This window comes from Salvelinus sp. IW2-2015, linkage group LG10 (assembly GCF_002910315.2).
Source record: "Salvelinus sp. IW2-2015 linkage group LG10, ASM291031v2, whole genome shotgun sequence".
NCBI lineage: Eukaryota > Metazoa > Chordata > Actinopteri > Salmoniformes > Salmonidae > Salvelinus > Salvelinus sp. IW2-2015.
The window spans coordinates 4,957,647-4,984,819 of NC_036850.1; the positions used below are offsets into that span (position 1 = coordinate 4,957,647).

The following is a 27,173-nucleotide window of genomic DNA, read 5'->3' on the forward strand; positions in this document are numbered from 1 at the left end:
CGCACCAAAGACCCAACAACGCTTTCAATGTGAGAAGGTGATCAACAATAGAGCTAGCATTAGCATTTGTTGTTAATCTTAGACTTACAGTAGCAAATTGGATGCTAGGATTTTGATCACAGTGGCTAAGTGTTTTAGGATTAAATGCTAGTAGCTACAGTACAGCTAGCCACAGGTTAGCCTAGCCTATAGTGCTACAAGCCCTCACTTAGCCCTAGCCTCATCTAAGAGGGTTTCAATACACCATTGTCTGTGTCAGTGACAAAGTCCTAGACCGTTTTGCCATCACATCACTTTCTCTCTCCTTCACCAGGGCGTAGAGATGAAGAGAGACACTAATGGCTAATGAGCTAACATGCTAAGGTGCTGGCAGCTCTTCTGCCCATTAGAGGTTGGTGTGTGTGTGTGTGTGTATATATATGAGATATGACGCAGCCTTTGATTGAGTGCACTGGACTAGAACCACATGCATTTCACACACACTGCGGGGTTTGATACGCACACCTGAGAGAGAGAGAGAGAGAGGCAGAGGAGAAGAAGAGCGAGAGGGAGATGAGAGAGAGAGGAGAGAGAGAGGAGAGAGAGAGAGAGGAGAGAAGGAAGAGAGAGGAGACGAGAGAAGAGAGAGAGAGAGAGAGGAAGAGAGAGAGAGAGAGAGAGAGAGAGAGAGAGAGAGAGAGAGAGAGAGAGAGAGAGAGAGAGAGAGAGAGAGAGAGAGAGAGAGAGATGAGAGAGAGAGAGAGAGAGAGAGAGAGAGAGAGAGAGAGAGAGAGAGAGAGAGAGAGAGAGAGAAATGTGCAGCCAGCTTTTGGCTTGGCAAGGGGACGTGGAGCCATCTTAATACACCTTCACGCTACCTAACAATAACCATTATCAAAATCACCACCACAGCCTGGCCAATTGTAACTCAACCTCAACCAGGCCCACACTGCTTTACAAACCACATCCTGTTTAATCACTAACACATACCCTGACCACAACCACACTTGAAGTAACACTTCATCACAAGAGTATATACCCTGACCACAACCCCAATCTTTGACCACAACCTGGACCACATTGCTATCTTACCACCCCCAACATTAACGAACCACATTCCAAACACTTACAGTAAACCATAAGAGTGCACAGCTTTTGTGTGGGGCATGAAGACAGTATCCTCATGTGTGGGAGGATGCTGAACATGCTTGGCGTCACTGACGTGATTACGTTACACACAAAGGCTATGAATACACCTAAATCAAGACAAGTTGTAATGACCGACGCCCGGAAGATGAAGAGCAGGTAAGGGGAGTCAACATTTAATACGGAACAGACAGGTAACAAGAGAGGAACAGCATCAGCACACAGGTATACAACGACAGATGACAATTAATGCAACAGCGGAGGAACAGAGATGGGGAACTGCCAAATATAGGGGAGGTAATAAACAGGTGATTGAGTCCAGCTGAGTCCAATAATACGCTGATGCGCGTGACGGGGAAAGGCAGGGGTGCGTACTGATGGTAGCAGGAGTGCGTAATGCTGGAGAGCCTGGCGCGAGAGCGGGAGCAGGCGTGATAGAACCGCCTCCCCTCTCTAGGGGCGCCACCCGGCATCACACCTGGGCGAGCCTGACGGGCTGACCGAGGCACGGGCGCTGGACAAACTGGCTTGGCGTAGAATCCCGATGAACTGGCAGGGGCGTGGGAGCCTGGCGAACCGGCTGAGGTGTGACAGCCTGACGATCCCGCTGAGGCGTGGGAGCCCTATGATCCGGCGGAGGCGTAGCAACCTGATGAGCCGGCTGGGCGTAAAAACTTGACGATCCGGCTGAGGCCTGACGTGGGATGGGCGACTTCCGGAGCCAACCGGGGCAAGAAACCTCTCGAGCCAGCTAGGGAGTGACAGCCCGACGAGCTGGCTTAGGCACCCCCGGGTTCCATCGGTGTCACCACCAACTGGAACGTCAGCATGCTTCGTATGATGGCTTCTGCATTCTGTAAGGACTGGCGCCAGAGATGACAAGCAGGTACAGGGAGTCAACATTTAATACGGAACAGAAAGGGAACAAGACAGGAACAGCGTCAGCACACAGGTATACAACGAAAAACGACAATTAACGCAGCAGCAGGGAACAGAGATGGGGAACTGACAAATATAGGGGAGGTAATAAACAGGTGATTGAGTCCAGTTGAGTCCAATAATACGCTGATGCGCGTGACGGGGGAAGGCAGGTGTGCTTACTGATGGTGGCAGGAGTGTGTAATGCTGGGGAGCCTGGCGCCTTTGAGCACCAGGGAGGGGGAGTGGGAGCAGGCGTGACACAAATAAAACACTACATTTTCTAAAAGAGATATTCAAATAGTAAAAACAATAATAAAATAACAGGGGATATGAGAGACTAATGCATTAAAATAAATACAAATAAATAAGGATATATAAAATGGGATAAATTAGATAAAACAGATATTATGACTAAAAGCACCTTAATCAAGGCTACAAATGTGTCTTAAGATCTTTTTCTTTTAATTATACAGTTTCTGAGGCCATCAGATCCTTCGGCAGGCTGTTCCAAAGGCCAGAACCATGGTGGCTGAAGGTATCCTCACCAAACGTTTTGATTGTGACCTTTGGAACAACTAAAAGGTCAATGCCTAGCACAACTGAGGTGCACTGGATGTAAGGAAAGAAAAGGAAAGGGGGATACTAGTCATCAAAAAGAAAGGAGGACCAAGGCACTCTTCATATAATTAATTAAATGCCTTTATTGGTATGGCATGTTCAATAGAAACAAGGTTTTAAAAAGCTGACGCGTTTCGGCTGCATGGCCTTCGTCAGGGAGATACCTAGTCAGTTGTACAACTGAATGCATTCAACTGAAATGTGTCTTCCTCATTTAACCCAACCTCTCTGAATCAGACAGGTGCGGGGGGTTGCCTTAATCGACATCCACGTTATCAGCGCCCGGGGAACAGTGGGTTAACTGCCTTGCTCAGGGGCAGAATGACAGATGTTTTACCTTGTCAGCTCGGGGATTCAATCCAGCAACCTTTCGGTTACTGGCCCAATGCTCCTACTCGCCAGGCGGCATGGAGTTCAAACTTCGACTCCTTTGATTGGTTCTATTGTACTGGGCAAACTAAATAAAGTACTTGCAAGTATTTGCCATAGTTTGACCCAGAACTGACAGTCAGACATACATGCAAGTATGCAGTCATGTGCGTGCACACACGCACACACACACACACACACACACACACACACACACACACACACACACACACACACACACACACACNACACACACACACACACACACACACACACACACACACACACACACACACACACACACACACACACACACACACACACACACACACACACACACAGCCCTTAATTGTGCGCTCAATTGTGGAATGTAATAAGCACACATTCCCTCTGTAGGAATAGAGAACCAAGGAAAAAGAACATGACAAACATCCAGAGCTGTCTTATATAAGAGAGGAAAGCAATCAGTGTGATCTATATCATTTACTGCTGCTCTCTAATACTAAGAGAACTAAGGTCAAAGGCCAATGAGTGATCTAATTGTGCGCTCAATTGTGGAATGTAATAAGCACACATTCCCTCTGTAGGAATAGAGAACCAAGGAAAAAGAACATGACAAACATCCAGAGCTGTCTTATATAAGAGAGGAAAGCAATCAGTGTGATCTATATCATTTACTGCTGCTCTCTAATACTAAGAGAACTAAGGTCAAAGGCCAATGAGTGATCAGCTCTGGTCAGTGTCTTGCAAAAAAAGGGATTTGACATAATGTAGTGAAACCAATGAAACTATACCAAGCTTTGAAAGAAAACAAAAAAATGCACTACTCATAGATCCAGTTTGACAGTTTGAGTATATCTCATTGATAAATAGCATGTCAGGTGGAAGTAAAGGGTTAAGGAACCAACTGTTTTCACACACAGGCAGATGGATCCATAATGCACCCGGCAGAGCCGTTTTGGTGACGTACATCATCCACTCATTTTGGTGGGTGTGTTTTCTCCCCCGTGGACCAGGAGAACGATAGATACACTATGTGTCCTCTCGCTGGCTATAATCTACATACAGTAGTTGATTGGTGAAGGAGACTATAAATACCTTTTTTAGAAGACTGAATCATAACACATTTATTTGGAAACCACTCAAATGCGTGCCAACATTTAATCTATGACATAACCTATAATCTATCCTACATGTTAAATAACCTCTAGCCTAAAAAGAACGACACATGTAAAAACCACATCATTGTATAGGTGTTGCTAGTTTAAATCAGGACGACAATTGCATGCATGAATCCACAACGCAAAGACCTAGCTATATTCGTCACATTCAAAAAAGCCTGAAATGTAGAATAACTTACTGGAGCAGATTAAATTATTGAAAGTGTGCCACGCAGGGATAAATAAAATATCGCCTGAGAAAGTTGAAAGTGAACGCGCAGTAGCGAAGGAAGAGAATCCCATCTAATTATGAGACAAAAGCAAATAAAACTTACACCCAGACTCGTAAAGGTGATAGACCTACCTTCCTTTTTTAAGGCATTGAGAAAAGACTTCATTTTCACCCCTTTTTATGTTACTTCAATATTCAGAATACCTACATAATCAGTGCACTTTTTAAAACAGCACAGGAAAAAAATTAAGAAATAAAATCTCAGAATTCCACGGTGGTCACTGAAGAATGTGGCGCCAGGTACCATGGACGGCGACTGATGGAGTTTAGCGCCGGGGAAATCTGACGCTCGAGCGTAGCGCACAGGAACCGGCCTGGCAGAGGCGCGAAAGCACACTCACATGCCGCACCGCCAGTCATATATATATATATATACCTCTCTCTCTCTCTCAATGGGATTTTAAGACGAACTTGACATGCTTCATTGACAAATGTTGTTAATTCATTAAAATATGATTTCAATCATTTTCTGACTGCACTCCTTTTGATTTGAACAAAACCTTCCATACATATTTGCCCATGGTGGAAGTGGCCAGAAAGTTACATGAATGATAAACCATTCAGGAGATAGAGGTGCTCAAAGTTGACCCATTTTGCCCACCCCATCCTACCGCGAGACATCCATGTCTTCATCGCTGAAAAAGAAAAGCAGTTGAGCTTGATGTAATTTGAAAGCTTACTAACAGGGTTGTCAAACTATTCTATTATTTTAGTTAAACAACTGTCATTTTTAAAGCTTGTTGTAGCTTAGACTCTATTTGACATAATCTGAAGTGTTTGTGCTGTGCCAGTCATGGTTGAGACACAGTATCCTCTTGAATACATGGTGGGTGTCATTTCAATCATAGAAATATAATTCATAGAATGGACCTATCCCTTCAGACCCCTGCAATTTAGCGGGCACACCATTAACATTTAAATTGAATTGAAACTTTGACTTCCAATTACTACCAGAAAGATGGCCACCGGTCCACCCACTGTCGAATGTCAACTTGAATGGGAATGTCTGAAGTATCCCTTTAAAACTTTCTATCACTGGATTCGAACATGCAACCTTTGGAACCAGTGACAGATGCTTATTGAAAGTCTTTGAGTATAGCTGTATAGCAGGCTTGTGCATACTGGACACAGAGACATAAACATGGTATTCACGAGTTTATCTGACTCTGGGGAAGTAGATAAAGTGCCTCATTGACAAAATCCTGAAGTATCGCTTTAAAACAGAAGTATCAAAGTTGTCTATCCAGCAATAGAAAATAGTTTTTGATATTTTTGTTTTAAAGGGATACTTCCGGATATTGCCAATGATGCCCATTATCTACATCCCCAGAGCCATGTAGTTGCACAAACATGCTAGCAGATACCTATAGACTTCCAGCCACTTCCAGCCATTAACGTAGGAATGATACAGAAAAGTAACCAAACACTTCAAAATTTGACATTTGGAACAACTTCGAAATTTGATGTTTGAGAAACATGGATGCATGTCTAATTCTTGTGTGAGACTGTGAGAGCTTTTTGGGTGACGACATGGTAAGGTGTAGTATGCAAAATGGGTCAACTTTGACCACCCCTATCTCCTGAATATTTTGCCATTCAGGTCCAAAATGTCCCTTTCTGACCACTTCTACCATGGGAAAACATGTATGGAATATTTCGTTAAAATAAAAAGGGGTGCAGTCAGAAAGTGATTAAAATCATATGGAACAACCATATACACAACTTATCTGTTAATTGACTGTTTATCAATTAATATACTGTTAATTGCTCAACACATTCACCCTGCAAAGTACAAGGCTTAGGCCAGGGGTTGACTACCTTTTTTGGCCCATGACCCCATTTTGATATCTGAAAATTCTCTCGACCCCAACCATGTGAAAAAAAAAAAATTAACAGCCAATGTTTACTTTTTTATTTGGGGCTATGGCAGTCAATTGCAAATTAGTCTGACATGATGTCTCACCGACATGAATGAGATGGGTGTGCTTGATACATGTCGCGTTGGAGCTTTTCAAAGTCAGGGGTTGTGGTCGACAGTGCGTCTCTGCTGTCACATCCAACCTGGATCAATTTCTGGTTTTAATGCAGACAAGAGCACTGTATCCGGCTTCACGCAGATATGAGCTGAAGAAGGGTACCCTACCATGAGTTTTATAGCACTTTCAAGACAACTGGGAACACGGAAAAATACGAGGTCAAATCATGATGTCACTGATCTTTAGGTCCGAAAGTTGTAGATCTAGGGTGTGTTTGTAAATTCAAATCTGGAGTGCAAGAGTGCGCTCAGAGTGCGCTCAGGGTGTTCGTAAATTCAAAGTGTTGTCAGATTGTCTGTTTGTAAATTCAGAGTGTTTCGCTCTCGGAGCGTTCAGAGCGCACACTGGATGTTGTGGCCGAGGAGTAGGGTTGACACGAGCGTTCTGACCTCACAATGGCAGTCAAGCACCCAAGCTAACTGGCTAACGTTGGCTAGCTTGCAAGCTACTAACAGACACAAATGAGAGAACACCTCACTCTGACCATTTTACTCCACCCTTGCAGAGCTGGTTAGGCTGTTTTCATGTTGTCTAGAGCGTTGGTGACTGTAACTGTGCTGCTGACAATTTAATGATGCTTTTTGTCCGATGATTACTGACACCGGCCATATTCAACTGGTGTTGAGCGTTCGTAAATTCATCAGTTATTCTGCGCTCTGGCACACTCAAATCAAATCAAATCATATTTTATTTGTCACATACACATGGTGAGCAGATGTTAATGCGAGTGTAGCGAAATGCTTGTGCTTCTAGTTCCGACAATGCAGTAATATCCAACGAGTAATCTAACCTAACATTTTCACAACAATTACCTTATACACACAAGTGTAAAGGAATTAATAAGAATATGTACATTAAAAAAATATATGAATGAGTGATGGTATAGAACGGCATAGGCAAGATGCAGTGGCTGGTATAGAGTACAGTATATACATATGAGATGAGTAATGTAGGGTATGTAAACATTATATGAAGTGGCACTCAGACGAGAGTCTTTTGTTAAGACATGTAACTAGCTAGCTAAGTAAACAATTAACCATAATCCCAACTCATGACGTTACTACTCTGCATGAATCTGCAGGTAGCTAACCAACCAGGTTCAATGTTAGCTAGCTAACATTAGGCTATAACTAGTCAAGCAAATGGGTCTGAGATTCGAATAATAAGATCATAAACGTAACGTTAGCTAGCCAGCCAGCCAGCCAGCCAGCCAGCTAACGTTAACTAGCTTTAACTTGAAATGAAAAGACTTTGTCAAAATTAGAAATGTGTAGTATCTGAAAATGTAGCTAGCTAGATTCCCGAGTTTGAATTCTGAGTTGGATGACTGTTCAAAATGATTGTTCCCAGTCGGAGCTCGTTTCTTTCAGAGTTCCGAGTTGTCTCGAACTCACTGTAGTCTGAGATTTCTGAGTTCGCTATTCCAAGTTCCCAGTTGTTTTGAATGCTCAGAGGTAGACGGCAGGGTATTCCCTTTGAGTCAGGAGCCAAAACTCCTCCATAGTGTCACATGAATGCGTTGTCGGCAGCAGCAAAAAAATCATTCCAACACTTATTTCAAAGTTTTGATGTCTTCACTACTATTCTACAATGTAGTAAAAATAAAGAAAAACCCTGATACTGTATATATACACAGTATACACATTAAAATGCAAATCAACCAGAAAAACAGTTACATTCCTCCACAAATAAGTCCCCAATCAATACATTAAATGACCCGAACGGGACCAGAACATCAAGATAAAATAGATTTAGAGTTTTGTTCAAGCAATATGCTCCATTTAAACTAAAAGCAGATTTACTTAGCTCAGTAGAGACCCTAGGAACCTCAAGCGTTAACCAATCCTGTTAACGGGTTAGGCAACTCATGAATCTATACTTCAACGGCAAAGTTAGATAAGACGGAAGTTTATGAAGTAGTGCCATGTAAACAAAAAAGGCAATAATCTGCTCCCTACTGCTTAGAGAAAGGCACGATCTGTTTCTATACAAAATGCCACGTTTAAATCTCAGCTTCTTAACCAGCTCAGCTATATATACATCAAATACATATCAATCCAAATGCCTAAGTATTTATATGTTCAATTGGAAAACCAATTGATGTGATTGATCTCAAACATTCAAAAGTGAGTTTGAAAACAACATGAATTCCGTTTTGTCCATATTAAGCACACGTTTGAAATCAAAAGGGATTCCTGCATTGCTATAAAATCTGACTGTAGTTTCGACACAGCCAGATCAACAGTCGGGGGAAATGGCATACATAATAGCAGTGGTGGAAAAAGTACCCACATTTCATACTTGAGTAAAAGTTAAGATACCGTAATAGAAAATAACCCAAGTAAAAGTGAAAGTCACCCAGTAATTGCTAAAATATATTTAAGTATCAAATGTAAAAGTATAAATCACTTCAAATTCCTTATATCAAGCAACCCAGACAGCAACATTTTCTTGTTTGATAAATTTCCATTTAGCCAGGGGCACACTCCAACACGTAGACATAATTTACAAATGAAGCATTTGTGTTTAGTGAGTCCGCTAGATCAGTGTGAATTGGACCCTTGTCCTGTCCTGCTAAGCATTCAAAATGTAACGAGTACTTTTGAGTGTCAGGGAAAATGTATGGACTTAAAAGTACATTATTTTCTATAGGAATGTAGTAAAGTAAAAGTAAAAGTTGCCAAGAATATAAATAGTAAAGTAAAGTACAGATAGCAAAAAAAACTACTTCAGTAGTCCTTTAAAGTGTTTTTACTTAAGTACTTTACACCAATGCATAATATTATTATCTGCATATACAGTTGAATTCAGAAGTTTACATACACTTAGGTTGGAGTCATTAAAACTTGTTTTTCAACCACTACAAAAAATTCTTGTTAACAAACTATGGTTTTTGGCATGTCGGTTAGGACATCTATTTTGTGCATGACACAAGTAATTTTCCCAACAATTGTTTACAGACAGATAATTTCACTTTCACTGTCTCACAACTCCAGTTGGTCAGAAGTTCACACACACTGAGTTGACTGTACCTTTGAACAGCTTGGAAAATTCCAGAAAATCATGTCATGGCTTTAGAAGCTTCTGATAGGCTAATTGACATAATTTGAGTCAATTGGAGGTGTACCTGTGGACGTATTTCAAGGCCTACCTTCAAACTCAGTGCCTCTTAGCTTGACATCATGTGAAAATCAAAAGAAATCCACCAGGACCTCAGAAAAAAATTGTAGACATCCACAAGTCTGGTTCATCCTTGGGAGAAATTTCCAAACGCCTGAAGGTACCACGTTCATCTGTACAAACAATACTACGCAAGTATAAACACCATGGGACCATGGAGCCGTCATACCGCTCAGGAAGGAGACACGTTCTGTCTCCTAGAGATGAACGTACTTTGGTGCGAAAAGTGCAAATCAATCCCAGAACAACAGCAAAGTACCTCGTGAATATGCTGGAGAAAACAGTTACAAAAGTATCTATATCCACAGTAAGATGAGTCCTATATCGACATAACCTCAAAGCCCGCTCAGCAAGAAAGAAGCCACTGCTCCAAAACCGCCATAAAAAAAGCCAGACTACGGTTTGCAACTGCACATGGGGACAAAGATCGTACTTTTTGGAGAAATGTCCTCTGGTCTGATGAAACAAAATTAGAACTGTTTGGCAGTATTGACCATTTTTATGTTTGGGTGGAAAGTTCTTTCAGGTGGAATGGGCCAAAATTCACCCAACTTATTGTGGGAAGCTCGTGGAAGGCTACCCGAAATGTTTGACAATTTAAAGGCAAGGCTACCAAATACTAATTGAGTGTATGTAAACTTCTGACCCACTGGGAATGTGATGAAAGAAATAAAAGCTGAAATAAATCATTCTCTCTACTATTATTCTGACATTTCACATTCTTAAAATAAAGTGGTGATACGAACTGACCTAAGACTGGGAATTGTTACTAGGATTAAATGTCAGGATTTCTGAAAAACTGAGTTTAAATGTATTTGGCTAAGGTGTATGTAAAGGTTTACATTTTTTAATAGATTGACCAATGAAGAGAACAGGTCCCAAAATCGACCCTTGTGGTACACCTTTCTACACTTCAAGAAATTCAGACTCAACACCATCAATCAAGATTGCCTGAATTCTGTCACTAAGATAATCATGAAACCATGAACAGGCGTCAGAGCTCAGGCCTATCGAGGACAACTTAGTCAATAAAATTGTATTTCATTTTATTTAATAAACCTTTATTTAACCAGGTAGGCCAGTTGAGAACAAGTTCTCATTTACAACTGCGACCTGGCCAAGATAAAACAAAGCAATGCGACAGAAACATCACAGAGTTACACATGGGATAAACAAAAGTACAGTCAATAACAATAGAAAAATCTATATACAGTGTGTGCAAATAGAATAAGGAGGTAAGGCAATAAATAGGCCATAATAGCGAAGTAATTACAATTTAGCAAATTAACACTGGAGTGATAGATGTGCAGATGATGATGTGCAAGTAGAAATACTGGTGTGCAAAAGAGCAAAATAAAGTTAATAAAAACAATATGGGGATGTGAAAGGTAGTTGGATGGGCTATTTACAGATGGGCTGTGTACAGCTGCAGTGATCGGTGAGCTGCTCAGATAGCTGATGCTTAAAGTTAGTGAGGGAGATATGTCTCCAACTTCAGCGATTTTTGCAATTCGAACCAGTCATTGTCAACAGAGAACTGGAAGGAAAGGCGGCCAAAGGGGGTGTTGGCTTTAAACACACACATCCTTAGTTTGAAAATGATGTCTGTGTTGGAGTTTGCCTCTGGCTATCCGTAAAAAAAATTTAAATAATAAAATTGTGCTGTCTGGTTTGCTTAATATAAGGAATTTGAAATTATTTACACTGTACTTTAACTTTAACTTTTGATACTTAAGTATATTTTAGCAATTACATTTACTTTTGACATATTTAAAACCAAATACTTTTAGACTTTCACTCAAGTAGTATTTTACTAGGTATCTTTACTTTTACTCAAGTATGACATTTGAGTACTTTTTCCACCTCTGCCTGCCATTTACAGACTCCGACACATACACACTAGGGTTCAATATTTTCCACAGAATCTATAAATTTTCCTTCCCGAGAAAATAGCAAGAAATGAACGGTATTTCCAGTATTCCCATTCAAACCGGAAGTGCTATTTAAAGGCATATAATACCAGTGAAAAAATCTGACAGGATTATACCATTGGGGGGCTCTTCAGAGGGTGGTGCGTTCTGCCCAAATGCTATCACTGGAGCACACTGCCTGCCCTCCAGGACACCTACACCACCCGATGTCACAGGAAGGCCAAAAAGATCATCAATGACATCAACCACCCGAGTCACGGCCTGTTCACCCCGCTATCATCCAGAAGGCGAGGTCAGAACAGGTGCACCAAAGCAGGGACCGAGAGACTGAAACACAGCTTCTATCTCAAGGCCATCAGACTGTTGAATAGTCACAGCACAAATTAAATGAAACAGGAGCCTTCTGGCTCGACAAACATGGACTATATAATACAATTAAATAAACATGTTAAGACCCAGCCATTATTATTTTTCCTTTATTACTTTTATTCAAGACAGAAAAACGAACAAACATTTTCATAAAACGTACTTGTTCAATTCGAGTTAATCAAAAGACACCTGTTTCTCGCATTATTTTTCAACATGAAAAATAGAGTTGGTCAGAAATAGAGTAAATATAATTGTAGGTAGGCCTAACTGTAATTGTAAGCTGACTGATTCTCAAGACTCAGCCAAACAAATGTAGAATAACAATCTAAACACAAACTTAGGCAAAATAACCTGGCAGGCGTACCCTGTAGCCAATGGAGGCTGGTGGGAGGAGCTATAAGAGGACGGGCTCATTGTAATGGCTGGAATGGAATAAATGGAACGGTATCAAACACAGCAAAGATATGGAAACCACATTTTTGACTCCGTTCTATTTTTTCCATTCCATCCATTACAAGGAGCCAGTCCTCATACAGCTCCTCCCACCAGCCTCCACTGCCTGTAGCAAACAAACAAACAAAATAATTAGTATAGGCTATAGACCTAATAAAATTGTATATTTTTTTCTGCTTAAGTGAGCTCCCAAAAAGCACAGTTCACCAATGCTTCCTGTACTCAGGTGGTTTCTGATCTTCGCCACAAATTGACCACAGATTGAGAAGGCTCTCTATGCCTCCATGGAGATGGCCTGGATCGTCGCGAGCACCTCAAACAGGTGCTCCAGGTCAGTTTTGCATTCGGCCTTTTTGGCAAAAGTTGGACCCAATTTTGTTACCCTATTAAATGTATTTCAAGGTTTCAGTATAAACAATGCATGCACTTTGAATGTATGGCGACTTTGTGTAAGTAAATACGGTAGGCCACACACACACACACACACACACACACACTACCTGAGCAGTGATTATTGTTCATGCCGATAGCAAATCAAATCAAATACAACCTTACAGTGAAATGCTTACTTACATGCTCTAACCAATAGTGCAAAAAAGGTATTAGGTGAACAATAGGTAGGTAAAGAAATAAAACAACAGTAAAAAGAAAAATAAGTTTTGAGAATGACACAAATATACATTTCCACAAAGTTTGCTGCTTCAGTGTCTTTAGATATTTTTGTCAGATGTTACTATGGAATACTGAAGTATAATTACAAGCATGTCATAAGTGTCAAAGGCTTTTATTGACAATTACATGAAGTTGATGCAAAGAGTCAATGTTGACCCTTCTTTTTCAAGACCTCTGCAATCCGCCCTGGCATGCTGTTAATTAACTTCTGGGCCACATCATGACTGATGGCAGCCCATTCTTGCATAATCAATGCTTGGAGTTTGTCAGAATTTGTGGCTTTTTGTTTGTCCACCCGTCTCTTGAGGATTGACCACAAGTTCTCAATGGGATTAAGGTCTGGGGATTTTCCTGGCCATGGACCCAAAATATCAATGTTTTGTTCCCCGAGCCACTTAGTTATCACTTTTGCCTTATGGCAAGGTGCTCCATGATACATGTCCGTCACCAAACTGTTCCTGGATGGTTGGGAGAAGTTGCTCTCGGAGGATATGTTGGTACCATTCTTTATTCATGGCCGTGTTCTTAGGCACAATTGTGAGTGAGCCCACTCCCTTGGCTGAGAAGCAACCCCACACTTGAATGGTCTCAGGATGCTTTACTATTGGTATGACACAGGACTGATGGTAGCGCTCACCTTGTCTTCTCCGGACAAGCTTTTTCCGGATGCCCCAAACAGTCGGAAAGGGGATTCATCAGAGAAAATTACTTTACCCTAGTCCTCAGCATTCCAATCCCTGTACCTTTTGCAGAATATCAGTCTGTCCCTGATGTTTTTACTGGAGAGAAGTGGTTTCTTTGCTGCCCTTCTTGACACCAGGCCATCCTCCAAAAGTCTTCGCCTCACTGTGCGTGCAGATGCACTCACACCTGCCTGCTGCCATTCCTGAGCAAGCTCTGTGCTGGTGGTGCCTGCAGCTGAATCAACTTTAGGAGACAGTCCTGGCGCTTGCTGGACTTTCTTGGGTGCCCTGAAGCCTTCTTCACAACAACTGAACGGGCTCTCCTTGAAGTTCTTGATGATACGATAAATGGTTGATTTAGGTGCAATCTTACTGGCAGCAATATCCTTGCCTGTGAAGCCCTTTTTGTGCAAAGCAATGATGACGGCACGTGTTTCCTTGCAGGTAACTAAGGTTGATAGAGGAAGAACAATGATTCCAAGCACCACCCTCATTTTGAAGCTTCCAGTCTGTTATTCGAACTCAATCAGCATGACAGAGTGATCTCCAGCCTTGTCCTCGTCAACACTCACATCTGTGTTAACAAAAGAATCACTGACATGATGTCAGCTGGTCCTTTTGTGGCAGGGCTGAAGTGCAGTGTAAATGTTTTTGGGGGATTCAGTTCATTTGCATGGCAAAGAGGGACTTTGCAATTAATTGCAGTTCATCTGATCACTCTTCATAACATTCTGGAGTATATGCAATTTGCCAACATACAAACTGAGGTAGCAGACTTTGTGAATATTTGTGTCACTCTCAAAACTTTTGGACACGACTGTACAGTAGCGAGGCTGCATACAGACACTGGTTAGTCATGCTGATTGAGGTAGTATGTACATGTAGATATGGTTAAAGTGACAATGCATATAGCCCGGTTAGCCAATGTGCGGGAGCACTGGTTGGTCGGCCCAATTGAGGTAGTATGTACATGAATGTATAGTTAAAGTGACTATGCATATATGATAAATAGAGAGTAGCAGCAGCATAAAAGAGGGGTTGGGAAGGGCACACAATGCAAATAGTCCGGGTAACCATTTGGTTACCTTTTCAGGAGTCTTATGGCTTGGGGGTAAAAACTGTTGAAAGGCCTTTTTGTCCTAGACTTGGCACTCCGGTACCGCTTGCCATGCGGTAGTAGAGAGAACAGTCTATGACTGGGAGCTGCGCTCGGGGTCTTGAACAATTTATAGGGCCTTCCTCTAGCACACCCCGTGGTGTAGAGGTCCTGGATGGCAGGCAGCTTAGCCCCAGTGATGTACTGGGCCGTACGCACTACCCTCTGTAGTGCCTTGCGGTCAGAGGCCGAGCAATTGCCATACCAGGATGCTCTTGATGTTGCAGCTGTAGAACCTTTGAGCTTCAGGAAAAGGACAAATCTTTTAGTTTCCTGAGGGGAATAGGCTTTGTTGTGCCCTCTTCACGACTGTCTTGGTGTGTTTGACCATTCTAGTTTGTTGTTGATGTGGACACCAAGGAACTTGAAGTACTCAACCTGCTCCACTACAGCCCCGTCGATGAAGGGGGGCGTGCTCGGTCCTCCTTTTCCTGTAGTCCACAATCATTCTCTTAGTTTTGGTTACGCTTGAGGGAGAGGTTGTTATTCTGGCACCCACACCTACGGCTTCCTGCACCTCCTCATCGCAGTCTCGTTGTTGTCATGATCAGGCCTACCACTGTTGTGTTGTCTGCAAACTTAATGATGGTGTTGGAGTCGGCCTGGCTATGCAGTCGTGGGTGAACAGGGAATACAGGAGAGGATGAGCACGCATGGGGCTCCAGTGTTAGGATCAGCGTGGCGATGTGTTGCTACCTACCCTCCCCACCTGGGGCGCCCGTCAAGAAGTCCAGGGTCCAGTTGCAGAGGAAGGTGTTTAGTCCCAGGATCCTTAGCTCAGTGATGAGCTTTGAGGGCACTATGGTGTTGAACGCTGAGGTGTAGTCAATGAATTTTGCATTCTCACATAAGTGTTCCTTTTGTCCTGGTGGGAAAGGGCAGTGTGGAGTGCAATAGAGATTGCATCATCTGTGGATCTGTTGGGGCGTATGCAAATTGGAGTGGGTCTAGGGTTTCTGGGATAATGGTGTTTGATGTGAGCCATTACCAACCTTTCAAAGTACTTCATGGCTACAGACGTGAGTGCTACGGGTCTGTAGTTCATTTAGGCAGGTTGCCTTTGTGTTCTTGGGCACAGGGACTATGGTGGTCTGCTTGAAACATGTTGGCATTACAGACTCAATCAGAGACATGTTGAAACTGTCAGTGAAGACACCTGCCAGTTGGTCAGCACATGCCCGGAGCACACGTCCTGGAAATCCGTCTGGCCCTGCAGCCTTGTGCATGTTGACCTGTTTAAAGGTCTTACACACGTCGGCTACGGAGAGCGTGATCACACAGTCGTCCGGAACAGCTTTGCTCTCATGCATGCCTCAGTGTTGCTTGCCTCGAAGCGAGCATAGAAGTGATTTAGCTCGTCTGGTAGGCTCTTGTCACTGGGCATCTCACGGCTGTGCTTCCCTTTGTAGTCTGTAATAGTTTGCAAGCCCTGCCACATAAGACAAGTGTCGGAGCCGGTGTAGTATGATTCAATCTTAGCCCTGTATTGATGCTTTGCCTGTTTGATGGTTCGTCGCAGGGCATAGCAGGATTTCGTGTAAGCTTCCGGGTTAGAGTCCAGCACCTTGAAAGCAGCAGCTCTACCCTTTAGCTCAGTGCGAATGTTGCCTGTATTGCATGGCTTCTGGTTGGGGTATGTACGTACAGTCACTGTGGGGACGACATCCTCGATGCACTTATTGATAAAGCCAGTGACTGATGTGGTGTACTCCTCAATGCCATTGGAAAAATCCCGGAACATGTTCCAGTCTGTGATAGCAAAACAGTCGTCAAAACAGTGTAGTTTAGCATCTGCTTCATCTGACCACTTTTTTATAGACCGAGTCACTGGTGCTTCCTGCTTGAATTTTTGCTTGTTAGCAGGAATCAGGAGGATAGAGTTGTGGTCGGATTTACAAAATGGAGGACGAGGGAGAGCTTTGCATGCGTCTCTGTGTGTGGAGTACAGGTGAACTACAATTTTTTCTGGTTGCACATTTAACATGTTGATGGCAATTTGGTAGAACTGATTTAAGTTTCCCTGCATTAAAGTCTCCGGCCACTAGGAGCGCCGCCTCTGGGTGAGTGGTCTCCTGTTTGCTTATTTCCTTATAAAACTGACTGAGTGCGGTCTTAGTGCCAGCATCTGTCTGTGGTGGTAAATAAACAGCCACAAAAAGTATAGCTGAAAACTCTCTAGGCAAGTATTGTGGCCTGCAATTTATCACAATACACTCTACTTCAGGCGAGCAAAATCTAGAGACTTCCTTAGATTTCGTGCACCAGCTGTTGTTTACAAATATGCACAGACCGCCCCCCCCCCCCCCCCCCCCACGTCTTACCGGAGTGCGCTGTTCTATCTTGCCGGTGCAGCGTATATCCCGCTAGCTGAATATTCATGTCGTCATTCAGCCACGATTACGTGAAACATAGGATATTACAGTTTTGTCCCGTTGGTAGGATATTCGTGATCGTACCTCGTCTAGTTTATTGCCCAATGATTGCACGTTGGCGAGTAATATTGACGGTAACGGCAGCTTTCCCAGTCGCCTTCTCTGGGTCTTGACCAGGCATCCGGCTCTTTGTCCTCTGTACCTGCGTCTCTTCCTCTTGCAAATAACGGGGATGTCGACCCTGTGGGGTGTTTGGAGAATGTCCTGTGCGTCGTCCTTGTTGTAGAAAAAAATTATTTGTCTAATCCGAGGTGAGTGATCGCTGTCCTGATATCCAGAAGCTCTTTTTTGCCGTAAGATATGGTTGCAGAAACATTATGTACAAAATAAGTTACAAATAACACGAAAAACCCACATAGTAGCACAATTGGTTGGGCGCCCGTAAAACTGCTGCCATTTCTTCCGGCACCATTTACTTCAGTCCAGAGCAGAGAAGGCCGTATTAAGACAGATTTAGACATTGCAAATAATTGAACAGTTCCAATTTATGTTACGCTGACCATATAAATTATTTATTATAATTTGCAATCATTTATCAACGGAAAAGTGAATGGGTTTGGGCGGGAAAACCGGGTTACAGAGATTTACCGGGTTTTCCCGCCAAAACCCACTCCCTTTCCCCGCTCGCCATTAAACCCTAATCCACACCCACCACAACACACGTGTTTCACTGCAGCAAACTAGGACACACAATACACTTCTCAACCTTCCCGCTCAACAGCAGGAAGTTAGCTCCCCACTTCCTATCATCTTCCTGCGGCTGCCTGTTTTTAGTCTCCTCTAAATCCCATTACTATAGGGCGCTCTCTGGCTGTCTCATCAAAAGCTGTGTAGAACAGGCTGCAATGAACCATGTCACCAGCTACTCAGAGCCACGCAAGCTGTGTTTGTTCTTTAATTAGGGAAACTGGATTAGCTAGTCAGTGACATTAAGACAAGAATGTATTACCATAATACACTAACGAGGAGACATAAGACGCCTTTGAACTGCTATAAAGTGCATTATTAAATTACGTCATGGACCTGCATGAGTATGCCATGTGGTCGCTGAGCATTGGATGAGTGGGTGTTTGGTTGTCTGTGTGTTTAGTTGAGTGTTTGTTGGGATGGCCATTTGTGTGCTAAGGAGTGTGTTGAGTGTGTGCATGCACGTGTCTCTGTGTGCACGTGTGTGTATGACGCACACATTGTGTATCTGTGTGTTTGATTTGTTCACCATGGCGGATTATCACACTCTTGCAGCGTGAGGTCTAATACACACATCTGCCAATCATTCTTAGAGAGGCTTACCGGCAGAATGGGGAAAAAACTGACTGGATTTAAGAAACAGATTTACTGGCCTATCTACCAAAGCAGTGTCTGGACACATTCACTCGCGCCTAGTTACTATAGCACTGATCGATTGGACACATTGCACACTAACTCCTATCTCAATTTAACCCTCTTCCTAGCTCTACTTACTACCCCCTCTATCTACGTATACCCCTCACCATCTTTATTTGCCACCCCTCTCTGCTAAACTTCTCCTGGGGTGCTGCTCTGTGGCTGACCATGTTGCTGTGTCAGATTGATATGAGGATATGAATGGGTGCTTAACTTTGTCCTAAATGTGTTTTTGGCATATCCCAACTCTCCCCGAGAAACCCTCAGAGAGTGGGGTAACATCCAGGGTGCTCATTATCCAGCGACCCTGGAGCCTTGCTCAAGGGCACATTGGCAGATGTTTCACCTTTTTCACACCCTGATCTGTTTCACCTGTCTTTTGTGATTGTCTCCAACCCCTCCAGGTGTCGCCCATCTTCCCCATTATCCTCTGTGTATTTATACTTGTGTTCTCTGTTTGTCTGTTACCAGTTTGTCTTGTTTGTCAAGCCTACCAGAGTTTGTCCTGTCAGCTCCTTTTTCCCCCCAGCCTTTCTTTTTCTCGCCCTCCTGGTTTTTGACCCTGGCCTGTCCCGTCTCTGTACCCGCCTGCCTGATCACTCTGCTTGCCGCTGACCCTGAGCCTGCCTGCTGACCTGTACACTTGCCACATCTCTGGATTATTGACCCCTGCCTGCCTTGACCTGTCTCTCACCTGCCCCTTGGAATATTAAACCATTGTTTATTCAACATGTCTGCACCTGGGTCTCCTTGATTCCTGATAGTATTACCCCTTTCCAACTATACTTATTTTTCTACATCTCTCCACCACCCCTATCTCCTTTATCTCCAATTATCCGCTCTGTATAACTTTCCTTCAAACTGGGAATTGTACTTTTGCCCAAATTTCTCTTACCATTTGGAGCATCAGCCAGATGCCATAGTCTTTTAATGATTAGCACACAAGCCCTGATGCCATGGTAACCTTGTTTCTGGTTCGGAGTGTGTTGCTTTCACAAGGAGCAAGAGTCAGCTGACTCAAAGAGATGAACACTGCGAGACTCACATGCACACGTGCAAATGAACACACAATCACACGCATGACACACACATTTATGGTTATTGACGCTTCACTCAGATTTAGGTTCTGTGAGTTTATGTCTTGTACAGAACATGTGGATATTCCTAAGCCTCTCTGACTACATTACACACATCCCAATGCTATTCTCATTACTCCCGACATTATCTGTGTCATTACTATGGATGTAGGTCACACACACACATACACACACACACACTCACAGACACACACACTTGGGAATTCTCACTATAGGCTGAGCTAAAGAATGACGCCTCGTCCTTCGAGGAGCATCATTTCTGCTCTATCCATCTATAATTCATCCACTTTCTTATTCACATTGTAGCGGTTTCAGGGGTTGTGTGGTGGATGGACAGTATGTGCCTGCGAGTTTCCTTTGTTTTCTGGCTGCCAGGACCACGGACAGCAATGTGAAGTATTCCCCAGAGGCAGGACCATGGACAGCTCAGGGGAAAACTTCTAGACTGCAGCAGAACAGCCACACCTGTCTCCAGTTGTAATCAGAGCCAAACTGCAGACAGGTGAAACCAATCAAGGCCTCTACTTATTTTTTTCTTTGTCTTTTCTTTGACCCCAGGAGGTAAAGGAGTAGGAGGTTATTGGGGAGACAGAACGTACGGTGGAGAAGGAGGTTTTACGGAAGAAAGGAACTTATGATTTCAACAAGGTTTGAACCCCCCCCATCGACCAAGATTGGAATGAAGTGTTTTCTCTGTTTGCTTTGTATATCAGGAACACTGCCGAAACCTGATAGTAATAAACCGGTTTAACCCTTCACTTGGACTGGTGGTGTGTGTTTGTATGTGTAAACCCTGCCTTACAAAGATCTTTGCGCCGAACCCGCTACAATATCCTGTCACTATATTATTCACTTAGCCTTGTGTTCGCTAACCCAGTCCAAGAACCTAAACATACATTATATGGCAATATAACCCTTCCACCATAATCTATCCAACCCATTTCTATTGCTTTGGTCTGACTCTCTGGTATCTCCTATGGGTCTAATACAGAGATTGAATAACAGACTAGTTAATTGAATGAGTGTTGGGGCATACCATGTTAGTAATTCAATAATACACTGATTCATGAGCACCTTGAGTTGGGTTACAAGACAGGCTAGGCAGTGTCAGGGTTAGCTGAACTGCTCTGTGCTCTCTCGTACAGGATTAAATTCATGCCTATCGTCTAATCCAACTCCAACACAAAGAAAGAGACAGACTATAAAGTCACTGACACGTCTGGGAACAAGGGAGCGAGAAGGATGTAGGGAGAGGGAGAGAAGGTGTGTGAGTCTTAACGACGCATAGCTCTACTCACTAATTACTCTTTCTGGGCTAATGCTCTTTAGTGCACCTTCTAAATTCTTTAAGGCAACACACACACACACAACACACCACCACACACACACACACACACACAACACACACACACACACACACACACCACACACACACACACACACACACCACACACACACACACACACAATCAATCCTGTACCATGCCAGGGTAGTGCCTCAGCTCAGGCAGGATAAGACAATTACCCACCATACGCAGATACACAATTCTACCTGATCCCAACATAGCAAGCTACCCGCCACCCGGAGCGGGTGAGAGTAGGGACTAGAAATGGCAGGAAGAGGGTAGAGGAGGTAGGAGAGTGGTGGTTGAGCTTCAGAGCACCACCTTTCTCTGATTGCAACATGCAGAACCCATGGCCGATAATCCAGCAAAGAAAATATCCCATTACAAGACTCAGTGAGGCACGGCTGACAGTGAGCCGAGAGATAGAGACAGAAAGATTAAAGTGAAAGTAAAAGCAGCGAGGACTGTAGCAGAGGACAGTTATCCGGGGCCTTTTCATTCCATCTAGAACGGCTAATGGCGGAGTTCGGGTCTCATGGCCCCACCGGAGTCGAGGTTGCGACGGCGTCCCGTTGTGAGAAGGTTAATGTGCAACGTGGGGAGCAGGGGGGTGGCCTGAGAAGGGGAGAGGAGACGATGGCGGCAGAATGTGAGAGACGCGGGTAATCCTGCAGCACTGCGTTTCATCTAGCCCTCGCTGCAGCTGTGGGCCTGGGGAACTCTTGCTAGGGTGGGGGGGGGAAATTGGGATTACATCTTAGATATTTATTTAATTTATCTATTCACTACTTTTTTCTATTATTTATTCATTTTTTTATTTAATTTGTCTGGGGATGGTAATCCTCCCGCTTAACCTTTTTCCCTCCATGTGAAATAGTTTTCATTAAGAAAGATGATGGCGTTGTAGGGCAGTGGGGGTGTGGGGGCACGGCAGATAAACCCACAGGGGAAAACATAGAAAGTAGAAATCTATTTTAAATTCCTTTGGGAGAAGGAAACCATTTTGTGTGGGCGGATTTAGTATAGTCATTCTATCCTCCCTAACCCTGCTCTCATATGCCACCTGAGGGATCCTGGATTCCCAGTGTGATAGGGTAAGTCCCAGGAAGGGGGGGGCTGATGACAAAATCCTGTCATGGTTCTCTAGCACTCCACACACCAACATGCACATGCACGCACAAACACACACTCACACTGATAATGGAGAACATACTTGCAGAAGGGCAGACACAACACACACACACACACACACACACACACACACACCAAACACACACACACACACACACACCACACACACACACCACACACCACACACACAACAACACACACACACAACAAACAAAAGAAAAGATCAACAACCTATTATCAATAACATATCCATTTCAGACAGAGAAAAGTGGAGGGGGAGGTGGAAAAGAGGAGGGTAAGCCAGTTGATCACCTATATCTGTCTCTTTGTGGTTCTTGACCAGTTCGGCCAGTTCAAAGTTCCCGGCGATGATGGCCACCTGCGAGAGGGAGAAGAGAGAGAGGAGGGGGGGGGGGGGATTGCCAATTTGAAGGGCCACATTTATATGTCCGCAAAACAACCTTTACATTACTCTACAAATTCAAACAATTCATTGTTGTGTGTGTGTGTGTGTGTGTGTGTGTGTGTGTGTGTGGTGTGTGTGTGTGTGTGTGTGTGTGTGTGTGTGAGTGTGTGTGTGTGTGTGTGCGTGTGCGTGCGTGTGCGTGTGTGTGTCTGTGTAGCAATTCGGACTTGATTCTACTAAATTCCTATCTGGATGTAACCATCTGCAGCCTGTTACGAATCCTGACCTTTAAGCATGACCGGAACACACAAGTACACACACACGCGCATACCAATGTGCGTACACACACGCCCACACTCACCTACACCCACCATCGGAAGAGTGAACGTTGGTGAGAGAGAGAGCAGTGGTGGAAGATAGCATGTGGGAGAAAGAAAGTGAGGAGAGGGAGCAAGAGAGGGATGAGAGAGAAAGCAAAGGGGTCGCTAGAGAGAGGGATATAGGGATATGTTGTGAGAAATGCGTGCTACCTACATATGAGAGAGAGAGAGAGACAGAGTGTGGTGGCTGGTGGGTCAGCATCTTGTTTTGCATGGCTCTAATGGAAGAAGGCCCCTTTCACTAGCCCCGTGTGACGTGTTGGGTTCTGAAAATATGAAATGTACTTATTCATGTCACCGAGGGAGAGAGGGGAATGTAGAACGTTTACATTCTGTCAGGATATGTTATTGTTAGCCGTCGGGGATCCTGTGGGAGGAGAAGAGACACCGCCTGGTACCAGTCAACAGGACAGCCGTGAGTTGGGGACGAGCGAGCAATTTGGGGCTGAAGTCAGGTCAGATGAAGCGAGGAAGATACAGATATCACTAAGGTTCTGTCTAGCAACAGAGACGCATTGGCTGTTCAAATGTGTGGGAGGAGACTCAGTATAGGAGAAAGGGTTACATATCAGCGCTTGTGTGAATATGTCTTTTGTCTTATGCAGCTGTATGACCCAACGGGGGAATAAACTTTGTCTGAGCTTTATTAAGCGTCAGTGAGTTCTATTAGGTTCATTTAGAACCTAACACATGAAAGACTCATAAAACCCACATTCACCCTTCCCCTCTCTCATCTTTCTCGTTCTCTCCTTCTCTCTTCCCTTTCTCTTCCTTTCCACTTCTCCATCAATGGACAAAAACACATGTAAATATAGCAGCAAACAGCCATGACAGTGTGTAAGCCTGATGGCATCACGGCGCCACCATCAGCCAGTCAACATGGCAGCGTGGGCAACTATGGGTTGATGACAAGTCACCCCCAGTCTTACCCACTGGACGAAAGGGAGCAATATCATAGTGTCCCCGGGGGGCAGTGGATGTACACGTGGTATGCAGTGAGAGGAACAGAGCGTTGATTACATTACAGGAGAGATCATTCCCTGGGAGAGGGAGTAGGGAGGAGGAGGGATTTGGAGGAGGGGGAGGGTGGGGTTTACTGCAGTCTCTTTGGACAACACTTCATAACAAAATGACAAACCTTCTTCGCTTAAACATAACATGCCCTCATTGCTTATGAGCCGTTGTGATAGGTGTAACTCTGATTGCAGATCACTGGGTATCATAACTGAACACGGGTAAACTGAGAGCGATAGCACTGTGAGGAGACAAAGGTATAGAATGAGGCCTACAGCTGAAGTGTACACTCTTCGAAAAAAAATGTTTTTCCGGCCGTCTCCGTAAGAGAACCCTTTGAAGAACCCCTTTTGGGTTCTACCTGGAACTTTTGGGTTCTACCTGGGTTCTACCTGGAACCCAAAAGGGGTCTCCTATGGGGACAACTGCAGAACCCTTTTTGAACCATTTTTCCTCAGAGTGTATAGCTGTAGTGTGATTTAAAGCCTAAAGACCACATCTAAGCCACACGGCCGTAGTGTAGAGCACAGGCATGTATAGGGGAAAACACCTTCATTGCCACCCCCTCCTTCACTCCCTCACTCCTTCATGTTCCCAACGCATAGGAATGCTGGGAATGACCCCTTGTTTCCATGAAGACACTGTTGTCTATGGTGGTGGATGAGAGAAGGAGGAGGAAGAGAAGGAGGTAGGGGAGGAGGAATGGGTGGAGAATTGTGCCTGAAACTACATCCAACAACTCAGGGAGGGAATTCATTCTGATTCAAGACCAGGGAGGATCCTTAAAGGGCCAGGCACATAGGAGAACGCGAGTAGGGAAGATGGAGAAGACAGGAGGAGATTGGAAAGGAGATGGGAAAGGAGGAATTTTGTTATAGATACAGAGACAGACAGTAGAAATACTCTCTTTCCCTTCCCGTCATTCTTGAATTTGCATGTTCTTGTTTCTCATCGTGAGTTTCTCAATACTGATAAACATCCTCCCATACCCTGGGCTAAAGGGCTAGACTTTCGCTGAGAGACAGATAGCGATTGGAGCTTCAGTATAAAGTTGAATACTTCTGCATGTTTCTCATTCCAGTTTATTATTTCACTTCCCACTGGGCACAGACGGTTCAACGTCATTTACATGAAATGACACGTAAACAAAGTTGATTCCAACCCGTGTGTGTCCAGCGGGATTACAGTCTCATCTGAATGCAACACAGCGGAAGAAACGGACACCACAGGTGACAGAATGAAAGAGGGAGAGAGAGAGAGAGAGAAAGGAAAGGAAAGGGAGAAATAAAATGGCAGAACATTTAGAGAGAGAGAGGAGAGAAAAGGAGAGAAATGTGAGAAATGAAGAGAGACAGAAGGAAGGGGAGGGAGAGGAAAGAAGAAAGAAAAAGAATAGAGGAGAAAGGGGACAGTGAAGAAATAATCAAATAAGAGACTGGAGAGACTGGAGAGGAGAGCGAGAAAAAAATAAAACGTGAAAGGGATAAAGGACGAGGGGAACTATAAAGACACTGACACTGTCCATCACACATCTGGGAACAAGGGAGCAAGGGAGGGAACAGGGGGGGGGGGGGGTTAGAGAGTGAGGTTGAAACAGGCAAATGCTTTATAGAAGAATCTTGTGAAAACACCTACATCCAGAGTCTGGGCCAACAGAGGAGGGGGAGGGATTTTGAGCTACTCAGCAGAGCTCTAATTGATGATCTCATTGGGCTGCTGGGACTCTATTTTTAGCTACAGATACACAGGCAAAGCAGCGGAGACACACACTATCACATATTTTCACTCCCATTGAACTCCGCCCCAATAAGTGACATTACTTGATCAATTCATTGGCAACTTTGATAGAGACACCTATATTCCGTTTCAGGGGGCCATACGGGAATTGTACCCACAACCATGGTATTGGGAGCACCATGTTCTAACCCTCTGCTTGTGTCTTCTCCTTGTCTCCTCTAGACATTTCAAGTGTAACAAAACCAGTGCAATTGGAAAAGAATAGGAGACAATTAGACAAGTTCAACTTTTGGGACCAACCCCACTGGCGAAAGCCAGAGAGATTAAGAGGGCCACTGAAGTGCCTGTGGAGGGCCATCGAGGATCCGAGGACCGCCTTACATAAAAGCCTGCTTCAAAACGCTCCTTTGTGACTCAGACGTGACTCATGCAGGACTCTCATTGGAATCAATAGAGTCAGCTGCACTGCCTTCTGTGTATTCGAGCAATTATCTCGGCAAGACACACACAACACATCGAGCCAACCCGTGGACGTATGCAACTTTGCAAGATGTCTACAACTGCATCACACACACAACTATGTGACCTAGTGACACTCAGCCCATTCCCTTCAGCACTTGCTTTTCAGATGCAGATAAAGGAGAGGAGTCAAGTAGAGGAGTTAGGTAGAGGAAGCCACTTCAGACTATTGAGATGCATCCTTAATATTACTTGGGACTTGAAACGTGTGTTTTTTCTAAATAGAGTCCCATTCACACTGCCATCTCTGACTGATAAGAAAACTTCTTCAGTATATATTCTGTATATTGGATAAACTATGTAGCCCATGAAGGAATTAAACCCGCAGCTCTGGTATGTCAGAACTACAGTACCGGTTTTGGATGAGAGGATGCATTACGGGTCTCACCTGGAAGGGACTCTGGCTGTTGTAGTTCTTCACCGCTTTGTCGGCTCCACGGACCAGCAGCACCCTGGCACAGTTATCCTGGGAAAGAACAGGGGAGAACAGGAATCTGAGGAGTGGCTCTGAATTTCTTGGGAATGATCAATCTCTATTACTCCCATGCTTCCCATACGACACAAAGACTAGACAGAACACTTGTACAGTAACCCCAACAGTCCAGAAGCCAGTTTTCGATTACTTGAATTAGCAGTGGAAAAAGGCAATATAAGTCCTCCTTTGAATCCCCAACTTTTAAAAACGAGAGAGAGAGAGAGAGAGAGAGAGAGAAAGAGAGAGAGAGAGAGAAAGAGAGAGAGAGAGAGAGAGAGAGAGAGAGAGA

The 27,173-nt window shown here is 44.0% G+C and overlaps 1 pseudogene; it reads right to left on the reverse strand.

Annotated features, from left to right (window-relative positions):
- The window catches only part of LOC111969085 (SH3 and multiple ankyrin repeat domains protein 2-like), a 177,374-nt pseudogene that overhangs the window by 112,888 nt on the left and 37,313 nt on the right, over positions 1-27,173 (reverse strand).